We start from the raw sequence: 22,769 nt of genomic DNA, 5'->3' as shown, positions 1-22,769 counted from the left end.
CCCCCGTACAAACAAGCAACCAGGCACGTATCATCCAGCCAACTAACGTGTAAAAGCAGCGAGTACCTCGACAAATAGCCCAAGTTTACACTAACCCCGCCCCCCCTTCCAGTAAACTGCTACGTAAACATGTAAACTGACGAACCTATGTGTAAATATGTAAATAAGAGTCGTGAGAGGACGTCAAGGGTGTTGGGTGAAGGGGGACGTCATGAACAGGTCAGGTCAAAGGTCAACCCATTCTAAACGTCACGGCAGCAAACATCCCGGGAACAGAACACCTGGAGGGAGCAATGGATGGCAGTACCTCACCACGGCTCTGACTGAACACAGACGGGGTGTATGCAACGCACTGTGGAGAGGGGTACCTTGCCATCACAACCCTCCTCATTATGAGGAGGAGAGATATGAGGAGGGCAGGGGAGAACGACGACGAGTAGGAGGGGAGGGAGAGAGGGGAATAAAGGTGTGTGTGTGTGTGTGTGTGTGTGTGGACAGGGACCCAGAGGGAGGGAGAGGTAAGGGAGATGGAAGAGAGAAATGGAGAGGGGCGGTGGAAGAGGGTATGTATACAGTGCGAGTGCATACATGTACTCACACTAAGTCACTCCAGGCTTCTTAAAAACACACACGCGAGTGCAAGAGCACGAGGGGAGTGAGAGAGGAGAGAGTCCACATACATGTACTTAACCAGAGTGTCATTTGAGATTCATCTATGAAAAATGGAAGCAGGAGAGCCATCGCTTCCACAGCACACAGGAGCATCAGGGAACGAAAAGGTCGTGGGAGAGGGTCGTGCGCTGCCGATACGACCCTTCCTCCTCTCCCCTCCTCACATTATTATGCCGATAACACCTCCTCCCCTCCCTCTCGCATCCCCCACCACCCCCTAGCCGATAACACTCCCAAATCCCCTCATTTCACCGGATTACCCCCATAAGCCCCTCAGACTATGCCGCGTGGGGGATGGGGGGAAGCTGGAGGCTGCATTCCTGATACGTGCGTCCTGGGGGAGAAGGGGTGGAGAGTAGGTGGAAGGTGGAGGGTGAGAGTACATCTTACAACTGACGACGCCCCTCCTCCCCCACCCCCTTCACCAGTGCCCATCGATAATACGTAACGCGTCTACTACCCCCACAAGCTCAAGGCACTATTAGCAATACAGGCGTACATGGCGAACCCTTCAAATCACTCGTGAAGATCTTACGACTACAATGCTGCAAGTGTCGCTGGGTCCAGTGACCATCGGGAACTGCCCGGGGAAGGCTCGTCTTTCGTGACTTCAAAACACAATGTAAATTTCTGTTTAATGATGCACTAGTCACATGAACGACTTGGGGGTGTAAATACTGCCAATAATATAAAGCGACAGGAAAGGGTAAAAATTTTTCTTGCTGAGAGAGAACGGGGTAAGAAAGGGGAGAAAGCGAGGGAAGTAAACGATGTGGGTGCAGGGAAGAAGGACTGTGAAGGGATGGGAGGACAGAGGAAAAGGACAGGACAGAAGGAAAAGGATGATTACGAGGACATACATGAGGAAAAGTTAGTGGCGGACGACCTGATGGTGCGTGTTGAGGTCATCTGCTGCAGAAGGAGTGGACATCGTGGGGGTGAGGGATGGATTTGGAGAGACTCTGCGTGGCAGGGCAGAAGCACGATGGCTCCTGACGACCCAACACAACAACAACAACACCAACAACAATGGCAGGAAGGGAGGAGTGAGGTGGCAGACAGAAGCTGGGCCGGCGAGCGGGCGGGCGGGCGGGCTTTCTGTGGGTGGTTGGAGGCGGGTCATGGCTGGGCGGCCTGGAGAGGGCGGCGCTATCTACGCAACAGGGCCAAAGGAGGGTGGTGGGGTGGGTGTGTGGGGGGGTGATGATGATCGCCGCCTTACACACTCTTGATTAACATCTATCGAACGTGAGTCCTGGAACCTGTTGGGTGGCGGCCAGGGTCGACCCATGGCTCGGGTTTGGTGAGGGAGGGAGGGAGAGACTGAAGATGACGAGGAGGAGGAGGAGGAGGAGGAGGAGGAGGAGGAGGAGAAGGAAGATGAGGTGGCAGTGGAGAAGGGACGGAGGAAGGGGACATACAGATGACCGGGGGAGGTCATGAGAAGAGAGAGAGAGAGTACAACAAAAGCCTTAACTACCTATGAGCACCCTTGGGACGAGACTATGTCGCGAGGCGAGGCTGACGCAAGGGAAGTGAGAAAATAAAGAGAGGCAGAGCGCCATGACGAACGACACGGGGGGTAAAACAACACCAGAGGAGCTACACAGTCAACAATGCACAGGGACGGCAGACGACTCGACGTTCCACCAAGCCGGCCAGAATAATTTGGGCTTTCGTAGGGGGGTCGGGCGGTGGATGGTGCTGGGAGCAACAGGGACTTCAACAGCAGCGGTGGTGGTAGCAAGATGTGGTGCACAGTGGTGGTGAGGTCTGCAAGATGGTGGCAATGAAGGCTGGTGGCGGTGTTAGTTAAGGAGTGGTGGGGGGGGAAGTGTTCCTGTGGTAGAGGTTGTGGTACTAGTGACGGGTGGTGGTGGTGGAAATAACGGGAGGGAGTGTGGGTGGGCGAAGACGGAAGGGAATGAGGGAGTGAGTGGCAGTGGCTAGGGCGAAGAGGGAAGGGGTGAGGGAGTGGAGCCCTCCTATATAGGGCAGTGGCTCCATTGTGGTGCAGAAGCTCCTTGTTGTCCAACGCGCCGCCTCGCTATGCACACCCACACACATTTTTTCCCCCCCGACCACCAGCACGATCTATTGCCTTAAGTGACGCAGTAAACGTGGATAGTTACGCGAGAGGCACCTAAGGACGGCGGAGGAGGATAAACATGGTCCCCCCCACCTGCTGTTCAAACTATATGGTTAAAACGGTACGACCCTCTGAGCACGACGATGTTACGACCCTCTGAACACGAAGATGTTACGACCCTCTGAGCAAGACGATGTTACGACCCTCTGAACACGAAGATGTTACGACCCTCTGAGCACGACGATGTTACGACCCTCTGAACACGAAGATGTTACGACCCTCTGAGCAAGACGATGTTACGACCCTCTGAGCAAGACGATGTTACGACCCTCTGAGCACAACGACGTTACGGCCCTTTGAAAAAACGCGCGACTGTACGACCCTTGGGTCAGGTGATGACCTGGCCTTTGACCTGACACTTACAGAAAAAAAACACACCTCTCGCATAAAATTACCCGCATGACGTCATGTCGTTGCCTCTACGTCAAACCGTGAAGACAACCAGAGGTCCTTTACGTGCACTGCATGACCAGCCTCTTTTGGGTGAAGTCTTCGACGCCATCATGCACCCGTGTTGAAGAAGGGCCAGTGTACTTGCTGGGTGGGAGGAGGAGGAGGAGGAGGAGGAGGAGGAGGAGGGAGGGAGGGAGGGAGGGAGGGAGGGAGGAGCTGGGCTGCTGGAGAGACTGATCCATCAAGGATGAAGGCAGTCAATCAGACACAATCACCCTCATCAAACCCCCGCCACAAGGTTGCCATCTTTGCCCGCCACAAGGTTGCCATCCTTGCCCGCCAGGAGGGTTGCCATCCTTGCCCGCCGGGAGGGTTGCCATCCTTGCCTGCCGGGAAGGTTGCCATCTCTGCCATCTCGCTGGCCCCCCCGGAGGTCGCACCGTCTACCAGCCGAAAGTTGTCTTGTTTAAGGGCCATCTTGCTAACCCGAAGGCTGCCATCTTTACCTGCTGGGATGGCTGCCAATTACCTAGCCCAGGCAATGCCCGAGGAGGCCACGGACAATGAGGAGGAATAAAGCAGCAGCAGCAGCTCTTCATAGTCCACAATAAGCTGGGAATCTGTCAGGGGGGGCGGCCCATGCTCGGGCGAGCAGTGCACCTCACACAACAATGAGGGGGTCCGGACAAAAGATGGCTGGCCTTTTTAACTCTTCCGTCATGACACAACTTAAAGTGGGAGAGGAGGGAGGGGGAAGGGACGGTTGTGATGGAAGGGGTGGTGGTGTAGGGAGGGGGGGGAAAGGGCTTGTTGTGAGGGAGGGGAGTGGAGAGGGGCGCTTCTGTGGTAAGGGAGAAGGGGGTAAGTTGTGAGGGAATGAATGAAGGTGAGGGAGGAGGAGTCTGAAGGAGGATGAGGGTGAAAAGTGAGGAACGATACGTTAAACAGTGAGGAAGGGATGAGGAAGGGACGACATTATTGGAGGGAAGGGATGGTGGGAAGTGTGGCACCAGGCGATGGAAGAGGAAGCAAGAGGCGGTGGAATCAGAAGACAGCAGAAACAGAACGTGAAAGAAAGGGCGACATGAGCAGGTAAGACAGCTGTTGCAACGTCCCTTACGACTCGAGCAGCACAACAGTAGAAGTAGTGGTGGTAGCAACAGCAGCAGCAGTAGTAGTAGTAGTAGTAGTAGTAGTAGTAGTAGTAGTAGTAGTAGTAGTAGTAGTAGCAGGGAAAGTTACAGCAACATCAATAGCGTGAGGAAGGAGGGCAAAATAGCGTTCTACGATCCCGGAAGGAGGGCATGCCAGGTTAAACACAGACACTGAGGCAGACCACAGGCCGGCCACACACACACCGCCTGATACCCACCCCACAGTAACCCAACACTCGGGTAATCCACGCCAGGAACAGCCGCGGCCAGACACCCGGAGAGCCGCCACACCCAATATGGACCACGCACGAGTCAAGGTTCTTCTACCCAACTCCTGCGGCAAGACGGTACGTACGACCCTTGACCACGACGGTACGACCCTTGGGTGCGGCGGCCTGAACCATGAGAGACTCGGGCCAAAGGCGTGTTTATCATGCACCCAAAGGGTCGTGCCATCGTGCTGAAGGGTCGTATCGTCGTGCTCAAGGGTCGCATCGTTCGGCAAAAGGGAGACATGATACATCATAAGGAAACATTAACACCTGGAGAACGCCGAGAGAAAATGCAGTACGATCACGAACGCCAGCAATATGGATTCAAAGCAATATACAGGGCAAGGGTACCATGTGATCAACAAGGCTGTTCTCTACGTCATTAAACACAGACACGTTGCCAGACGTCACGTACTGCTACGTGGACCACCCCACCCACCTGTTGTCTGGTGCTGCTCCAACACCACACACCCACCGACCCACCCACCTGTTGTCTGGTGCAGCAGCAACGCCACCCACCCACCCACCCGTTGAGTGCAGCAGCTTATCCTACCCAGTCTACAGTGCAATAGTCCCTCCCTGGCTGTGCCCAATGCAGTACAAATCACTGTTATGAACCCCTTCCCATCAGCATGTTTCAACAAACATCCTTCAACAGTCAACGGAAGATTGGCAGTGTCCTCCACAACTCTGGTCGCCTAACCACTCACACAAGGAATCGAGAGCAGGTACCGAGTGTCTAAATATACGTAGACAGAGTAATGGTGTGTGTGTGTGTGTGTGTGTGTGTGTGTGTGTGTGTGTGTGTGTGCAGACGATGCCACAGGCTCCGTTACCTGCGGGAATGTAGTTCTGTTGTTGTTCTTGGGTCGGCCACGCCCTGTGCCTACCATGGGAGGAAGGGGAGGAGGGGGGTGTCTTGTAACTTACCGACGGGCCGCGCCAGCAATGTGTGTGTGTGTGTGTGTGTGTGTGTGTGTGTGTGTGTGTGTGTGTATGTATGTGTGTGTGTGTGTGTGTGTGTGTGTGTGTGTGTGTACATGGGGGCCGGTCTTTCCCCTGGTTCCCTTTTATCTTCCACTCACCGAAGCGGCATTCGGCTCAAGGACCCACATTCCTGCCCAGGGGAGGATCTCTTATGGGAAGACAGGTGAACCTCTTACATAACACCCTCCCCGACACACACACACACACACACACACACACACACACACACACACACACACACACACGAGATACTCCACTAAAAATGACGATCGGAACACAAAATTACGAACTAGATAATCATGAAAACTAAACACAAAACAAAAACACAGCAACCACACACAACACACACCAAACAAAGGCAAAGACAAACACATGCAAACCAAAAACGACCACAAACACACATAACACAGGGCCAACAAAGACATACAAAACACAAGACCAAAAACATACACATCCACAACCACATAAAACAAGATGACCCCCCTCTTATACACACATCCATTAAGGCCAAACACCCTACACACAAGTGTTAAGTATGTAAAAAAAAAAAAAAAATAAGAGGAGCTCCTCACCCCTCCGGCCACAACACCTACAACCCTTCCACCCTTAAGCGCCCATCCCCTACATGTACCACTCCATTCCAGACACACTCACACACGCATGCACACACCCACAGTATATCAATCCATAAAACATTCACCTCATAAGAGAAAAAGAGTATTAAAAAATAATGTGCCAGGCTCGGTGGGTCCGCTCACTAGGTGCGTGTCAGTTAACCATCGCAACGCAACAAGACCCCTCCCTCAGACGACGACAACGTCTGGAGGAGGAGGAGGAGGAGGAGGAGGTCGAGAGAGCCCCGCGTCTCTCCCCTGTCTCTCTCGCTCCTTCCCGCCCGTCACATGCGAGGACAACCAGACGCAAAGCAGCCTTAGGCCTACAGGTCTCGGGGATCAACGCCATAATGGGGGGGGGGGGGGGAGAAAACTTGGGGTTTATTCCCATCTCACAGACCTCCATCTAATGGGAAATAACCCGGTCGACTGCCTCCCTCCCTCCCTCTCTCCTTCCCCTTTCCCACCTCCCTCCAAACTCCTGGCGTCTGCTAATGAAGTGTCGCCCAGGCTAATGCCTCGAGCCTACCACACACCCTAGCTCCTTGAGGCGGAAATCCCACAGGCGGCGTGGGCGGAGAGGACCTTGTGAGGGGGGGTGGAGAAGAGGGTGTTCACGTTATCCCTCCTCTCAATGTGGATATTAAGAAAAACGAGCCGTTACGGCGGCCTGCCATCGCTGGCTGACCTAATGGCCACGACAGTGAGGCGAAAGATGATTGCTCCTCCTCCTCCTTCCTCACCCGCCCCGTATATTCCTTTGCCGTCCAATATGCGTGCTGACCCATCCTGTAGCTGCATGTTTATGTAATGGAAGAATACCTCCTGTAACGGTGTGTATTACGAGACGAAAAATAGGGTGACCTCGAGCCCATCTTTTGTATCATGCTTTGTGTATTTCCCCTCAATATGACCTATTCTGTTAGTGTGTGAGTGTGCTGACTGTACATTATGTGGCCCTTTAGCTCACCTCTGTAACCTCGGTCTCATCCTACAGTTTCCCCCTGTAACGCCCACACACACACACACACACACACACACACACACACACACACACCCAAATTGGTGGAGTGCCTGTAATGTCTTACCCTGGCACCATGGCACGCGTGGGGGTGACGAATAAAGTAATTAGACGTAATATCCACAAGGGAGTTATGGTGAGGGGAGGGGATGTGTGTGTGTGTGTGTGAGAGAGAGAGAGAGAGAGAGAGAGAGAGAGAGAGAGAGAGAGAGAGAGAGAGAGAGAGAGAGAGAGAGAGAGAGAGAGATGAGGGGGTTATGAGTGATGGGAGATGTTAAAAGAGTGCGATAGTGGGAGACAAGAAATGCAGGTGTTTGTGAGCGGGGAGCCGGATGGAGGCCATCTGTTTGTGAGTGAATGACAGATGTTCGTGAGAGGGGAGGGGGTGAGGGGGGGAGATGTAGGTGTTTGTGGGTGGGCGGGAGATGAAGGGGTTTGTGAGTGGGTGGGGGAGAGGTCAGATGGAGGAGTTTGTGAGTGAGTGAGTGGGTGGGGGTTAGATGGAGGTGTTTTGTGAGCCAGGAACATGGGAAAGGATGTTGCTCATAGTTTTAGACCAGTTACACACACACACACACACACACACACACACAAGGGTCAGATGAAGGTCGGGTCTCGACGGGTCTGTTCTAAGACACCCTCGCCACCACACACACACACACAGACACTCAAGGCCCTCACCACCATAGACAGACCACAGCGTCCTCATAATTATCAATGTACGATGCAAAACTCCATCTCGTCTCCAATAAATAAAATTAGAAACGACAAAATACAAAGAGCAACGTACAACCCAAGTCATCCTCACTAACGAAGACAAATGAATATGATAAAACAACAGCTTAAGTGGACGGCAGAGAATGAGGGGAAAAAATAATACTAAGCTGGTTCCCACGGGGGGTTCGAGGCCCTGGGAGAGACGCCAGTCATCCATCGATATACAAGCGAGGAAACAGCTCTTACTCTGGCTTAGCTATTTCCCTCCCCACACCTACACACACACACACACACACACACTCACTGCTCGAGACATACTTCGGTATAAACTTTCCCTACGTGTCTTCATACCGAACAGATAAGTCGGTGCTCCTCTAGTTTACTTTCCCATTCCTCTCTCTCTCTCTCTCTCTCTCTCTCTCTCTCTCTCTCTCTCTCTCTCTCTCTCTCTCTCTCTGAGATTCTTCCAATATCCATTGAAGGCGATAGGGTCCAGGCCACGAGCGCTGGGATGGGGTTGCAGGGCGTCTAGATATAAGGGCGCGGGGGGGACAACTTGAGTGGAAAACGGTGACAAAAATGTTTGGGAAGACGAGTGCGACAGCAGGAGCAGGGGGGAAGGAGAATGAGGAGACAGGAGGGGAAAAGATATAGAGGAGGAAGAAGAGGAAGAGAGGAGGGAGGTGTAGGAAGGCAGAGGAGGAGGAGGGGAGAAAGAGGAGGAGGAGAGGTGCATGTGAATAGGGAGACCGAAGAAAACGAGGGAAGCAGCCAAGCAGGAGGAGGGCACACACACAAAAGATGCAGACCAAACGGGGAGGAAGAAAATGAAGGGGTGTTTACGAAATGAGGGAGAGGCAAGTCAGGACCTGACCTGGTGGCCATGACACCCGCAGGTAACCAAGAATGGTATAATCACGAAGCCTCACACGCACCCAACGCGATACAGCACTATGAGAGTCCTCACATACAGAGGGATGATACTGTACGTAAGGAGGACGACTCTACCGAAGCCTATGTGGGTCAATCAGTTCCCCCCTCCCTCCCTACACACATCCTTTCAACCAACATGCACCACCTGCAACGCTAAGCTGGTACTGGAGGCTTGTCCACCTGCACATATCTCTTTATCTTGGGACCACACTATCTCGTTGCTCCTATGATCAGCCGGGTTGTTCGACGCCGCGATCCGCTGGCCTAGATATAATCCATCACAACCTTGGCTGGTCTCAGGCGCAGTTGTGGGTGTCTATCCTAGATATAATCCATCACAACCATGGCTGGTCTCAGGCGCAGTTGTGGGTGTCTATCCTAGATATAATCCACCACAACCTTGGCTGGTCTCAGGTGCAGTTGTGGGTGTCTATCCTGTCTTTCTTCAAAGGTCTTACCGGGGGCGTCCGCATCTCTTAATATTTGCCTATCGTCCGGTGACCACAGTGTCTTTTAGGGAAGACTACTGATTTTCGATGCCACATTTTCAAACTCTCTCTCTCTCTCTCTCTCTCTCTCTCTCTTGGAGACTGAAATCCCCCCCCCCCCTCCCCTCCACCTCCCGAGACTTCGCTTCAAACCCTAAAGACGTTTGGCAGAAGACAAGAGTTCCTCGACTTTTCGTGGACGTATTTACAGAGGCGCAATCCTGCTCCAGGACCAATAACATCACTCGCCTCGAAGTCTGACGAAGACGAAGGAAAATCTAAACCAAGTCGTGGTCTCAACACTCTCTCTCTCTCTCTCTCTCTCTCTCCTCCTCTCTCTCTCTCTCTCTCTCTCTCTCTCTCTCTCTCTCTCTCTCTCTCTCTCTCTCTAACGCTTATAAAACGGGTACACACCGTGTGCTTGCTTGCTGCGTGCATGATTCGCCTCCATCCTATCGCACTTTTGAAGGACCGTATCGTCGTACTCAGGGTGTGTGTGTGTGTGTGTGTGTGTGTGTGTGTGTGTGTTTACACCTGAAGATGATTAACTTCAAGGGATTATTCCAACTTCTGATTAACCTCACTCTGCCCAGCTACGTTATCTTTAACGCTAATCCGGGACCGGCGTGCAGACGCGCGCCTGAGGGGCAGTGTTATATACCTATTTTCTCGACGTGAGGACTGGATCGAATATCTCCATCGTCGGAACTCAATCTTATCGGAGAGTAAGGTGCGTGGAGGGAAGGCGGGAGAAGGAGAGGGTATAATTCACCCGGGACAATTATTCACTGACCAATTAACCCCTCGTCGACCCTAATGAACTAAGCGCCACTTTAGTCAGGGCCCCATACGAAAGTGCGACACACTGTAATGCATTACCTCACAGAGAGGGGCCATTGCGAAGCGAGCGTTCCTACGTTCACAGTTTCTCTCACACCAATTCTAACTTTGTTGAGAGGTGATTGGCAAGGCCCTTTGATCCCCTGACCCAACGCCTGACAAGGGTCAGGTCATGAAGCCTTATTCAGAGAGGCTTGTAACAAAGTCACACTGACCCCCCTCCACCCCGCTTTAGGGGTATGGATATTACACACACACACACAACGACAAAGTTGGTACACACGACTGCACGACAATCGTGTACAATCCCTGCTTGCGTTTAGTCGCGACACATCAAGCCGTCTCCCTTCACAAGCCACACTCAACTTCACCATTATCCTGAGCACAAAATGTAAGGTAAACACATCGCGACTCAACACGACAGTGTCATTCGTCATGCAGCAACTGTGGCCGTGGTGCTGTTCCTCCTGCTGCTGCTGGCGCTGCTGCAGTTACTGGCCTGCTCGTGCTTTAAGTGACAACTGGTCTGTGTGTGTGTGTGTGTTGGGGGGAGGATGATGTGGTCGGTGGCAACTGTGAGTGGAGGGGTGGGGGAGGCTGGCTGCTTGCCGAGTCATGTTCCCACGCAACGCCCTGCCCTACCCTTTCCCCTGATCTGGCTTGATAACAACCTCCCCCTTTGAGCGCGCCAGGACGACCCGCGGAGCACGATGGGTATGCATGAAGGCCGGCCCTTTAACCTGGTCTCTTAAGCAAGGGGCAACAGTCGGGCCAAAATACCCAAAAGGTCGTACCATCGAATACTCGAGGACATCATACCCAAGGGTCGTACACCTCCAGGTACCGTACCCAAGGGTCGTACACCTCCAGATATCGTACACCTCCAGGTATCGTACCCAAGGGTCGTACACCTCCAGATATCGTACACCTCCAGGTATCGTACCCAAGGGTCGTACACCTCCAGGTACCGTACCCAAGGGTCGTACACCTCCAGGTACCGTACCCAAGGGTCGTACACCTCCAGGTACCCTACCCAAGGGTCGTACACCTCCAGGTACCCTACCCAAGGGTCGTACACCTCCAGGTACCGTACCCAAGGGTCGTACAACTCCAGGTATGGTACCCAAGGGTCGTACACCTCCAGGTATCGTACCCAAGGGGGGGTGGGGGATCGTACCGACGTGCTCTCCTGAAGGCGCCTTCGATCTCTGGGTGTCGGGAGCTTCAGATCTCGGCAACCTGGTCCAGGATCAAACGTCCCGCTGAGGCATGACGGGGCGCCGCGAGGAGGCTCCCAGAGCCTGTGGGAGGGAGTCCCTGGGTCATGAGGCTGTGCGTCACCCCCTTCCCCCGTGACCCACCCTGGGTGACTGAAAACCTGGCAACCCCTCCACCACACACACACACACACACACACACACACACACGACCCAAAAGTGCGTCTCTTGTATCTGTCCATCTCACAGCCGTCGCGCGTCTATGCGACAGGACCGAGATAGGAGAGAGAGAAAGACAGGCACGCCAACATCGTGACAGCTGAAGGAGGGGCCATGATGATGATGACGGGGAGGAGGAGGAGGAGGAGACAGGACGCGGTGAAAGACGACACACGAACATGACGCGGGATGACAGTAGGCGTTGACGGACGGGCAGGGACGGGTGTGTGTGTGTGTGTGTGTCTGTGTGTGTGTGTCACTGGGGGGGGGGGGGGGGGGGGGGGGGTTCGGGAGAACGGGAATGCAAGAATGCGATTAAAACTCCCCCCTCCTGCGCACGACACTACGACCCCCTCTGGCCATGGTCTTACCGTCGTGCTCAAGGGGTCGTGCTGCCGTGTTTTCAAGGGGTCGTACCGTCGTGTTTTCAGGAGGGTTATTATACCTTGGCGTTCAAGGGTCGTGCCGTCGTGTTCAACGTGTACCGTCGTGCTCAAGGGTCGCCCCAATGGCGTCAAGAAAGAATAACATGAGGGCAATGGCGAGAGCCAAGCCGTCTTCCACCATCACCTTCCCTAATCATGAGGACAGGTGAAGCTCCTGACGGTGTTGTGATCTGCAGGAGAAGATGGTGGCGTGCACCACAAAAGGCAGGCAGGCAGGCAGCCGGTCGCCACAGAGGCCCAGACCACAGCGGTGTATTCACAACTGGTTCGCGAGGGGACAACTTAAATGCGAGGGGAGAGGGATCACACGGGAGAGGAACGGAAGGTGGGGAGAAGAACTGGGAATGGCTGGAAAAGGGAGAGAGAGAGAGAGAGAGAGAGAGAGAGAGAGAGAGAGAGAGAGAGAGAGAGAGAGAGAGAGAGAGAGAGAGAGGCGAATGATTGGAGGTGATTAAGGAGGGACGCTGTAGGGTGGTGAGCGCGCGGTAATTGAGTGATGATGGTGGAGGTGGTTGTGGTGGTGGTGGGGGATAGAGGCTGATGGAGGTGGTTGTGGTGGTGGAGGATAGAGGCTTCGATGCGTCGGGGGCTCGGGCATGTCGTCTCTCCCAGGGTTTAGGATCCCCGCCTGGCGTCACCAGACTTACGGAGCCACTGGTGTGGCCTCCGGAGGGCGTCTGCAACGACCTTGCCGACGCAATCACCTTCAGGAGTTCCGCGCCCTCAGTGACCACTATACGCAAGGTGCACGGGGCATGGTCCCTTGATCACGATGGGATGACCTCTGGGTGTGATGGCCTGGCACTCTCAGTGCTTTTAGGTCTTTCAGGGTCAGGTCAAAGGTCGGGTTATATCATACTCAAGGGTCGTCCTATCGTGCTCAAGGGTAGGGCCATCGTGCCCAAGGGTCCTACCGTTTTGCTCCAAGGGCTGGACCATTGTGCTCAAGGGTCGGACCATCGTGCTTGAGGGCCGGACCATCGTGCTCCGAGGGCCGGACCATCGTTTTCGAGAGTCGTAACGTCGTGCTCGAGGGTCGGACCATCGTGCTTGAGGGCCGGACCATCGTTTTCGAGGGTCGTAACGTCGTGCTCGAGGGTCGTACCGACGTGCTCAACGGGGCTTAATATATCACAGGCTCAGCCTTTCCACTGATCAATACACAGTAATCCCTAACTGGTTATGAATCAATGGGGATTACCGGGGATTTACACAAGTGGCCATTACGAAAATGAATCACGTAGATTCACAAGGGCCAGGCAGGCATTGGTGCAGATACTGCGAGGGAGAGTTTTTGCAACGGGGGGGGGGAGAGAGAGAGAGAGAGAGAGAGAGAGAGAGAGAGAGAGAGAGAGAGAGAGAGAGAGACTGGTAGTTTGTAACGATGAGATGTCATTCAGCCTCCAATATGTTGCCAATACGTAAACTCCATCCCGTAATATTAATGGTTCCTTCGCAAGAGAGGACCAAAGACGGGTCCGCGGCCACGAACCACACAAATGCCAACAGACCCTAAGCTGGTCCGCAGTACCAAACCACACGGATGCCAACAAGGTGTGCCACAGTCACGAACCACAAGGAGGCAAAAAAAGACCTAGAGTGGTCAGTGGTCTCATACAACTGGTCCACCACAGTCACAGACCACACGAATGCCAACATTGGTGTACCACAGTCACGCAAATGCCACCAAGACGAGACAGGGGTCTTGTCTTATCTACATTACAAACGACAGAGTTGACGACGCTCTCCCTCTGTGACCTCCCTGTTGGACGTGAGGAAACTCCTTGGTCTTCACGACTGTAGAACGCCCGACAGAGCCCACGCCCTCCCACGAACGATTCCATCGACGAGGAGGCGCCCCCGCGCGTCTGCTGCTCCCCCTAACCCCCACGTACAATACCCATGCCGCCGCTCCCCCTCTCTCTCACGTACAACATACAGGCCAAATACTAACTCTTTAGCATTCCCATCCACCTCTGGCTCTCGTAACAATAACCCGGAACCTCGGCACAACGGGCAGGCCATTAAGAAACACTGGTAATGACCTCTTGTACTCCTCGTAGATGGGGGCCCCGCTGGCTGAGAGTGAGGGACGGAGGAGGAGGAGGAGGAGGAGGAGGGTTACAGGTCCGTGCCTTCATGAGGGGACTGTACTTCGTGTGACACCCTCCGTTACAACCCACGAATCCACAACATGAACCCATGACGGAAAAAAAAAGCTGTAATTCAACGATAAAGTTATATATATATATATATATATATATATATATATATATATATATATATATATATATATATATATATATATATATATAATTACAGAGAGGAGAAAATAAGTTATTACTGTAAATGAGGGTAATTACTGCAGGGAAGATAAATGTAGGATAATTACCCAACTACAGCTTTACCCACACTCCGGACACGTGCTAAACTTCTCCCTCCTCCTCCTCCTCCTCCAACACCGTCCACCCACAAGCTGTGGTGGCAATCACCACCCCTGACCACCACCCTATCCGCGGGTCGTAAGGTCATGCCCAAGAGTCGTATCGACGTACTCACGGGAAGTACACGTCGTGCTTAAAGACCGTACTGTCGAACTGAAGACAAAAATAACCTTAAGTCTTCGAAGCGCCAGTAATCTACACACACACACACACACACACACACACACACACACACACACACACGTGATGCCGTGGACGAAGAAGACGAGACCCGAAATCACGAGCGAGCACTCAGGCCTGGGTGGCCAACACCCTTTCCCCACTACCATCCCACGAGGCACACGCCAACTGCCCCTGCAGATGACAGTAGGTTCATGCCCAACACACGTACGTACGTACGTGTCCACACCGTCGCATTCCAGGAGAAACTTGCACATTTCCTGTTCACTGTACAACTTTTTTTTTCCCAGTTCGCGTCACCAGAAGGGTCCTCAAGCGTTCTCACAGTCTACAATGACTACTGTAATAACGTAACCCACGAAAAAAAAAATAGGTGGAAAGGAAAATAGTCTCTTGTGATATAGTCTCAACTGCCCCCAGCCAGGAACGAGGAAAGATGATGAAGCGTTGCCGGGTGCCGAACGAGGGAAATGAAAGAGGGGATGGACGCGAGGGGATGTGTCGGGCGAATAAAAGATTTCTTTTCCTCCTCCCCTTTACACATTCCTGTGAAACCAATATTCTGAAATGATGGACCGAACCTCACAGTCCAACAGTACCTGCCCTCTTTCGCGTTACACGTTATGTTGCCGACAGCTCAGTGTAACAAGACCCACAGTCCCGCGTGCGCCCAATCAGGGATGCGCCACAGTTGAACACCTCAACGCCAGTTCAGAGTTGACGTTCATCCCGTTGTGGGTCCTAGAACTCACCAAAGGGCACAGTGATGATGCAGCCACCGACCACATGGGCTCTCCCCACCCACCCACACACACACACCCATCACTACCGCACTCACACCTCAACCACAGCGTTTCCCCCTCTCGGGGGCTCGAACACACAGCGGTTGAGTCATCTCCCAGTGGGTCTCTCATGACCGAGCTCCACTCCAGATCACAAGGCTACGGGGACGTACCACTGCAGACAACAATCCTCTCTCTCTCTCTCTCTCTCTCTCTCTCTCTCTCTCTCTCTCTCTCTCTCTCTCTCTCTCTCCTGGAATTCTACGCCGCAGACAATTTTCCAGACTCACTACAGAGGAGGATGCCTGGTGCCGTAGCAGTAGTAAACAGAGGGGGAATCACTGGTGCTTCAAAAAAATTCTTCGAGAGGGCATCACAGTTCTCCCCCACCCCTTTTTTTTCCAAAGGGGAACTAATCACAGGACCTGACCCTTCTTCAGGGGGAACCTGGCCCTTCGTCAGGGGGAACCTGGCCCTTCGTCAGGGGGAACCTGGCCCTTCTTCAGGGGGAACCTGGCCCTTCTTCAGGGGGAACCTGACCCTTCTTCAGGGGGAACCTGACCCTTCTTCGGGGGGGGGGGGGTTTAATCACCGTCCGGAACGCCTCTCCACATACTTCAACGTACAGACTTCGCAGACGCTCAGAGGACCTCCGTCCAGCGTAAGACAGGAGCAACACGCGCTGGTTCCTCTTGATGGAGAACCTCCTTAGAGCGTTCCAGCGATGGCGAGAACCAAGAGAGAGAGAGAGAGAGAGAGAGAGAGAGAGAGAGAGAGAGAGAGAGAGAGAGAGAGAGAGAGAGAGAGAAAAGCGTTCGTCCATTCCACGCCCTGGACAACGTCCACCCCCTCCTGCACCGTCCCTGAGGACTGTTGACACATGGGCGGGGGGGGCGGCGAGGGCAGCCGAGTCACTCATTCCACCGTACCGAGCGTCCGTCGGTGACGACAGCGCGCGCACGCGAGAACATCCGGTGCGCGCGGAGAACGCGCAACGGCACCGCACACGTCACGCTCACTTAACCCGATGCGTACGATTTCCGCTCCAACCCCCCCCCCCCCCATGAGAGAGAGAGAGAGAGAGAGAGAGAGAGAGAGAGAGAGAGAGAGAGAGAGAGAGAGAGAGAGAGAGAGAGAAATGATGATGGCAAGCATGAGTGTGGAGAGGGGGGAGTGGGAAATGCGCGAGGCGTATGATGAGGGTGTGAGGGAGCGAGAGGGAGGGGAACCACGACCCAGGGCCAAGTTGAGGCCCCTGGATGTCAACGGGATCAAGTGGCAAAAGGTATGAGGTGTGGCGCCATGAGGAGCAGAAAGATAAAAGTGAGGCATAAGATGAGGTGCAGAAGGATAGGCTATTAGCGGACGGCTCAAGAGTTGTGAGGGAGGGTTGAAGTATAAGGGAGAGGGGATGGGGGTATGAATGAGGCAAGGGGAGAGAGTGCATGTGATGAATGATGGATGAAACCTCGCGGTGTGTGAGGTAAAAGACCGAGGTTATGAGGAGGGTTGGGACCAAAAAAAAAATGAGACGTGACATGACATGACGTCAGAGAATAATGAGGAGCGAATGGTTCAAAACATAAAAATGACGTACGAGTACAAGGTATTTTATACTTTGAGAAAAACAAGACATGATGGGTCGTACGAGAGGGGAAAAATGAGGCGATGAAATGTTATGAGGAGACGAAAAAAAACGTAATATGAGAGACGTGGTGTGATGGGGGACGGTTTCACGGAAAAATGAGAGAGCCGAATGAGATGGGGGGGTAGGTTGTCAGGGTTATGAGGGGAGAAATGAGGTGGCACGCGAAGACGCGCGAGGGGCCAAGGCCACAAAAAGAATGGGGAGCGAGAGAGTATGAGGAGGGGAGGGGGGGGGGGGAAATGGGATTTGGGGTGTTGAGGAGGGGGGGCGAAAGTTGCGGCAGAGCGGGGGTGCACGGTGGGGTGCAGAGCGGATTGCACGGTGGGGTGCACGGTGGAGTGCATGGCGGGGTGCACGGTGGAGTGCAAGGTGGGGTGCACGGTGGGGTGCACGGTGGGGTGCACGGTGGAGTGCATGGCGGGGTGCACGGTGGGGTGCACGGCGGAGTGCACGGTGGGGTGCATGGCGGGGTGCACGGTGGGGTGCAAGGTGGGGTGCACGGTGAGGTGGGGTGACACAGGACTGGGGGCACAGTGAGGTGGGGAGACCAAGTAAAGGTTAGGGGCGATAGGGAGAGCATGGGAGGTGGGGTGCTTCACCTGACATCAATCATGGTGGCAGGGTGGCATAAATCGTGGTGGTAGGGTGGCATCAATCATGGTGGCAGGGTGGCATCAATCATGGTGGCAGGGTGGCTTCAATCGTGGTGGCAGGGTGGCATCAATCATGGTGGCAGGTGTGGCATCAATCATGGTGGCAGGGTGGCTTCAATCATGGTGGCAGGTGTGGCATCAATCACGGTGGCAGGTGTGGCATCAATCATGGTGGCAGGTGTGGCATCAATCATGGTGGCAGGGTGGCATCAATCATGGTGGCAGGATGGCATCAATCATGGTGGCAGGTGTGGCATCAATCATGGTGGCAGGGTGGCATCAATCATGGTGGCAGGTGTGGCATCAATCACGATGGCAGGGTGGCATCAATCATGGTGGCAGGTGTGGCATCAATCATGGTGGCAGGTGTGGCATCAATCATGGTGGCAGGTGTGGCATCAATCATGGTGGCAGGGTGGCATCAATCATGGTGGCAGGGTGGCATCAATCATGGTGGCAGGTGTGGCATCAATCATGGTGGCAGGGTGGCATCAATCACGATGGCAATCAAGCCATCAATCATGGTGGCAGGGTGGCATCAATCACGATGGCAATCAAGCCATCAATCATGGTGGCAGGGTGGCATCAATCACGATGGCAATCAAGCCATCAATTAATCACGGTGGCCAGGGTGGCATCAACCGTGGTGGCAGGGTGGCATCACAATCAAGGCGGCAGCCATCAACCACCGCGACAGGGCATCAATCACCCGCGTCGAGCCATCAATCACCCGTGTCGAGCCATCCATCACAGCGGCGCTCCCTCACGTGAATCATGGTAGGGAGGAAGGGGAGGCGTCAACCCACTCAAAAAAAAAAACCCAAAAAACTTTCTGATGAGAGAGAGAGAGAGAGAGAGAGAGAGAGAGAGAGAGAGAGAGAGAGAGAGAGAGACCAAAATCCAAACCAGACGAAAACGTCAATTGGGAAGTCTCTCTCTCTCTCTCTCTCTCTCTCTCTCTCTCTCTCTCTCTCTCTCACCAAATGGATGCGTTACCTAAAGGAGGCAGAGAGAGAGAGAGAGAGAGAGAGAGAGAGAGAGAGAGAGAGAGAGAGAGAGAGAGAGAGAGAGAGAGAGAGAGGGTGCGAGACACACACACACACACACACACAAGAAAAAAAAAGGGGTGGGGGGTGTGTGAGGGCCAATGGAAGGCTGTATCATCACACACGTTGTATAATCAAAACTGATACAGCAAGGAAGAGGATTTTGCTCTTGGTGTACAAGAGAATTATAAATCAAGGGGGGAGGGGGGGGGAGGGAGGGAGGGAGGGAGGGAGGGAGGGAGGGAGGGAGGGAGGGAGGGAGGCGAGGGGAGGGAGGGAGGGAGGGGAGGGGAGGGGAAGGGAGGGAGGGGAGGGAGGGGAGGGGAAGGGGATCCCGAGCCAATCTTTAAAGGTGAACGCTGGTTGTGCTGGAGGGCTCCCCCCCCCCCCCCCCCCCTACATACACAGGCGCGCGCGAGCGCGCGGGCTACATCTCCCCCCCCCCCTTATCTTAAGGGCCAAAATAGTAAATTCACCCACGGCTGAGGTGACACCATTACCCACGCCCGCCCCAGTCCTACCGCAACCCCACGCCCAAACTGACCACAATCCCACGCCTTGATTTGCTGCAACCCCCCCACGCCAAGACTACCAGCAACCCCCCACGCCAAGACCAAAAGCAACCCCACGCCTCGACTTACTCCAACCCCCCACGCCAAGACCACCAGCAACCCCACGCCTCGACTTACTCCAACCCCAACGCCAAGACCACCAGCAACCCCCCACGCCAAGACCACCAGCAACCCCACGCCTCGACTTACTCCAACCCCCCAGCCAACACCACCAGCAACCCCACGCCTCGACTTACTCCAACCCCAACGCCAAGACCACCAGCAACAACCCCACCAACGCCTTGACTTTACGCAACCCACGACTGTACACACACACACACACACACACACACAAACCCACCTCACTGATTCTTATATTCACCGCCAGGGGGGGTTACGTTGCTGAGCCCCCCCTGTGGGCGGTGGTCGTCACAGAGGGGACAGAGTGGGCACAAAAGGTTCAGCGACTGACTGGTGGGCGGGCGGTGGGCGGGGCTCAGGGACTGAAACACACCACAGGTTACAGAGTGAGGCAACGTGCTAACATGGATTGGGTAATACATGGAATGATCTCGTAATCTATAGTACATGTTCAGTGAAGTTTACAGCAGTTGAACAACAGTTGACCCGGGTGACGTATCAAGATGAAGAACAAGAGAACAGTACATGTTCAGTGAAGTTTACAGCACTTGAACAACAGTTGACCCGGGTGACGTATCAAGATGAAGAACAAGAGAACAGTACATGTTCAGTGAAGTTTACAGCACTTGAACAACAGTTGACCCGGGTGACGTATCAAGATGAAGAACAAGAGAACAGTACATGTTCAGTGAAGTTTACAGCAGTTGAACAACAGTTGACCCGGGTGACGTATCAAGATGAAGAACAAGAGAACAGTACATGTTCAGTGAAGTTTACAGCACTTGAACAACAGTTGACCCGGGTGACGTATCAAGATGAAGAACAAGAGAACAGTACATGTTCAGTGAAGTTTACAGCACTTGAACAACAGTTGACCCGGGTGACGTATCAAGACGAAGAACAAGAGAACAGTACATGTTCAGTGAAGTTTACAGCACTTGAACAACAGTTGACCCGGGTGACGTATCAAGACGAAGAACAAGAGAACAGTACATGTTCAGTGAAGTTTACAGCACTTGAACAACAGTTGACCCGGGTGACGTATCAAGATGAAGAACAAGAGAACAGTACATGTTCAGTGAAGTTTACAGCACTTGAACAACAGTTGACCCGGGTGACGTATCAAGATGAAGAACAAGAGAACAGTACATGTTCAGTGAAGTTTACAGCACTTGAACAACAGTTGACCCGGGTGACGTATCAAGATGAAGAACAAGAGAACAGTACATGTTCAGTGAAGTTTACAGCACTTGAACAACAGTTGACCCGGGTGACGTATCAAGATGAAGAACAAGAGAACAGTACATGTTCAGTGAAGTTTACAGCACTTGAACAACAGTTGACCCGGGTGACGTATCAAGATGAAGAACAAGAGAACAGTACATGTTCAGTGAAGTTTACAGCACTTGAACAACAGTTGACCCGGGTGACGTATCAAGATGAAGAACAAGAGAACAGTACATGTTCAGTGAAGTTTACAGCACTTGAACAACAGTTGACCCGGATGACGTATCAAGATGAAGAACAAGAGAACAGTACATGTTCAGTGAAGTTTACAGCACTTGAACAACAGTTGACCCGGGTGACGTATCAAGATGAAGAACAAGAGAACAGTACATGTTCAGTGAAGTTTACAGCACTTGAACAACAGTTGACCCGGGTGACGTATCAAGATGAAGAACAAGAGAACAGTACATGTTCAGTGAAGTTTACAGCACTTGAACAACAGTTGACCCGGGTGACGTATCAAGATGAAGAACAAGAGAACAGTACATGTTCAGTGAAGTTTACAGCACTTGAACAACAGTTGACCCGGATGACGTATCAAGACGAAGAACAAGAGAACAGTATATGTTCAGTGAAGTTTACAGCACTTGAACAACAGTTGACCCGGGTGACGTATCAAGATGAAGAACAAGAGAACAGTGCATGTTCAGTGAAGTTTACAGCACTTGAACAACAGTTGACCCGGGTGACGTATCAAGATGAAGAACAAGAGAACAGTACATGTTCAGTGAAGTTTACAGCACTTGAACAACAGTTGACCCGGGTGACGTATCAAGATGAAGAACAAGAGAACAGTACATGTTCAGTGAAGTTTACAGCACTTGAACAACAGTTGACCCGGGTGACGTATCAAGATGAAGAACAAGAGAACAGTACATGTTCAGTGAAGTTTACAGCACTTGAACAACAGTTGACCCGGGTGACGTATCAAGATGAAGAACAAGAGAACAGTACATGTTCAGTGAAGTTTACAGCACTTGAACAACAGTTGACCCGGGTGACGTATCAAGATGAAGAACAAGAGAACAATTCGAGTGAAGCAAAGTTATGATACTTCTCTCATTCACCAGAGATAGAACATCATGGACGAAACGTTTGCACGTATCTTGTAAAGTTTGGCAAGCATCATCTCTGAACCCAATGATTTTGTAAGAGTCAAATCCATAACGTTACAAAGTATGAGAAATGACTTTGTTGGGAAAGTTTACATAATTTGGTCTGTTCGCTAATATATATATACATATATACACGGCTCTTATATGATACCGTGGAGGTAAAGTGACCCCCATTCACTATTCCTCAAGTCTTAAATGACTCTGTTTATGTTCTTTCTCAATAATGGTTTCAAAGGGTACTCGTGGGTAGAGACCCAGAGGGGTTCATCAACTTCATCCTTCCAGCCAGATGTTATGGCTGAAGTTCATCAGCTCCCTCATGCACTCTGAACCCAACATGGAATGGAACCCCAGATGGACTTGGGGGTCCATCAATGAGTAATGCCCGTACACTTGTGTGTCGTGCCCCGCGTCTCTCCATGCCTCGCGGACGGTCCTTGTCACCTTCTTCCATCATCACCCGCCCAAACCCACGGTATCATAATACTCTCGGTGCATAACCCACGCCACACTTGCCTACCCCCTGCTGGTCTCTTACCACAGCAGCCCACGCCAGTCTCCCCCAGCACCGCCATAAAAAATACACCTCAGCCATGTTACTACACAGCGTTGACGGCGGACACGCGGCTCCGTTCCCACACACTCTACACGCCAGCGAACAAATGCTCTCACAATTTCGGTTGCCACGTATGCTATGCTCCTGCGTCCTTAAAGAGGGCTCGTGTCACAACCTTGTCTCTGCTGACACTGGCGGAGAGAAGGGAAGGGGGATCAGTTCGGTTCGGTTCCTCCCCTTCTCC

At 52.9% G+C, this 22,769-nt stretch overlaps 1 protein-coding gene across 1 annotated transcript in view; it reads right to left on the bottom strand.

The window, feature by feature from the left end:
- LOC139765693 (fasciclin-2-like) overlaps positions 1-22,769 on the bottom strand; it is a 276,821-nt gene that overhangs the window by 168,075 nt on the left and 85,977 nt on the right. The gene's annotated exons all lie outside the window — the stretch shown is intronic.

This window comes from Panulirus ornatus, chromosome 55, assembly GCF_036320965.1.
Source record: "Panulirus ornatus isolate Po-2019 chromosome 55, ASM3632096v1, whole genome shotgun sequence".
Lineage (NCBI taxonomy): Eukaryota > Metazoa > Arthropoda > Malacostraca > Decapoda > Palinuridae > Panulirus > Panulirus ornatus.
The sequence above is the reverse complement of the archived record's forward strand: the minus strand, read 5'-3'. Positions and strand labels throughout refer to the sequence as shown.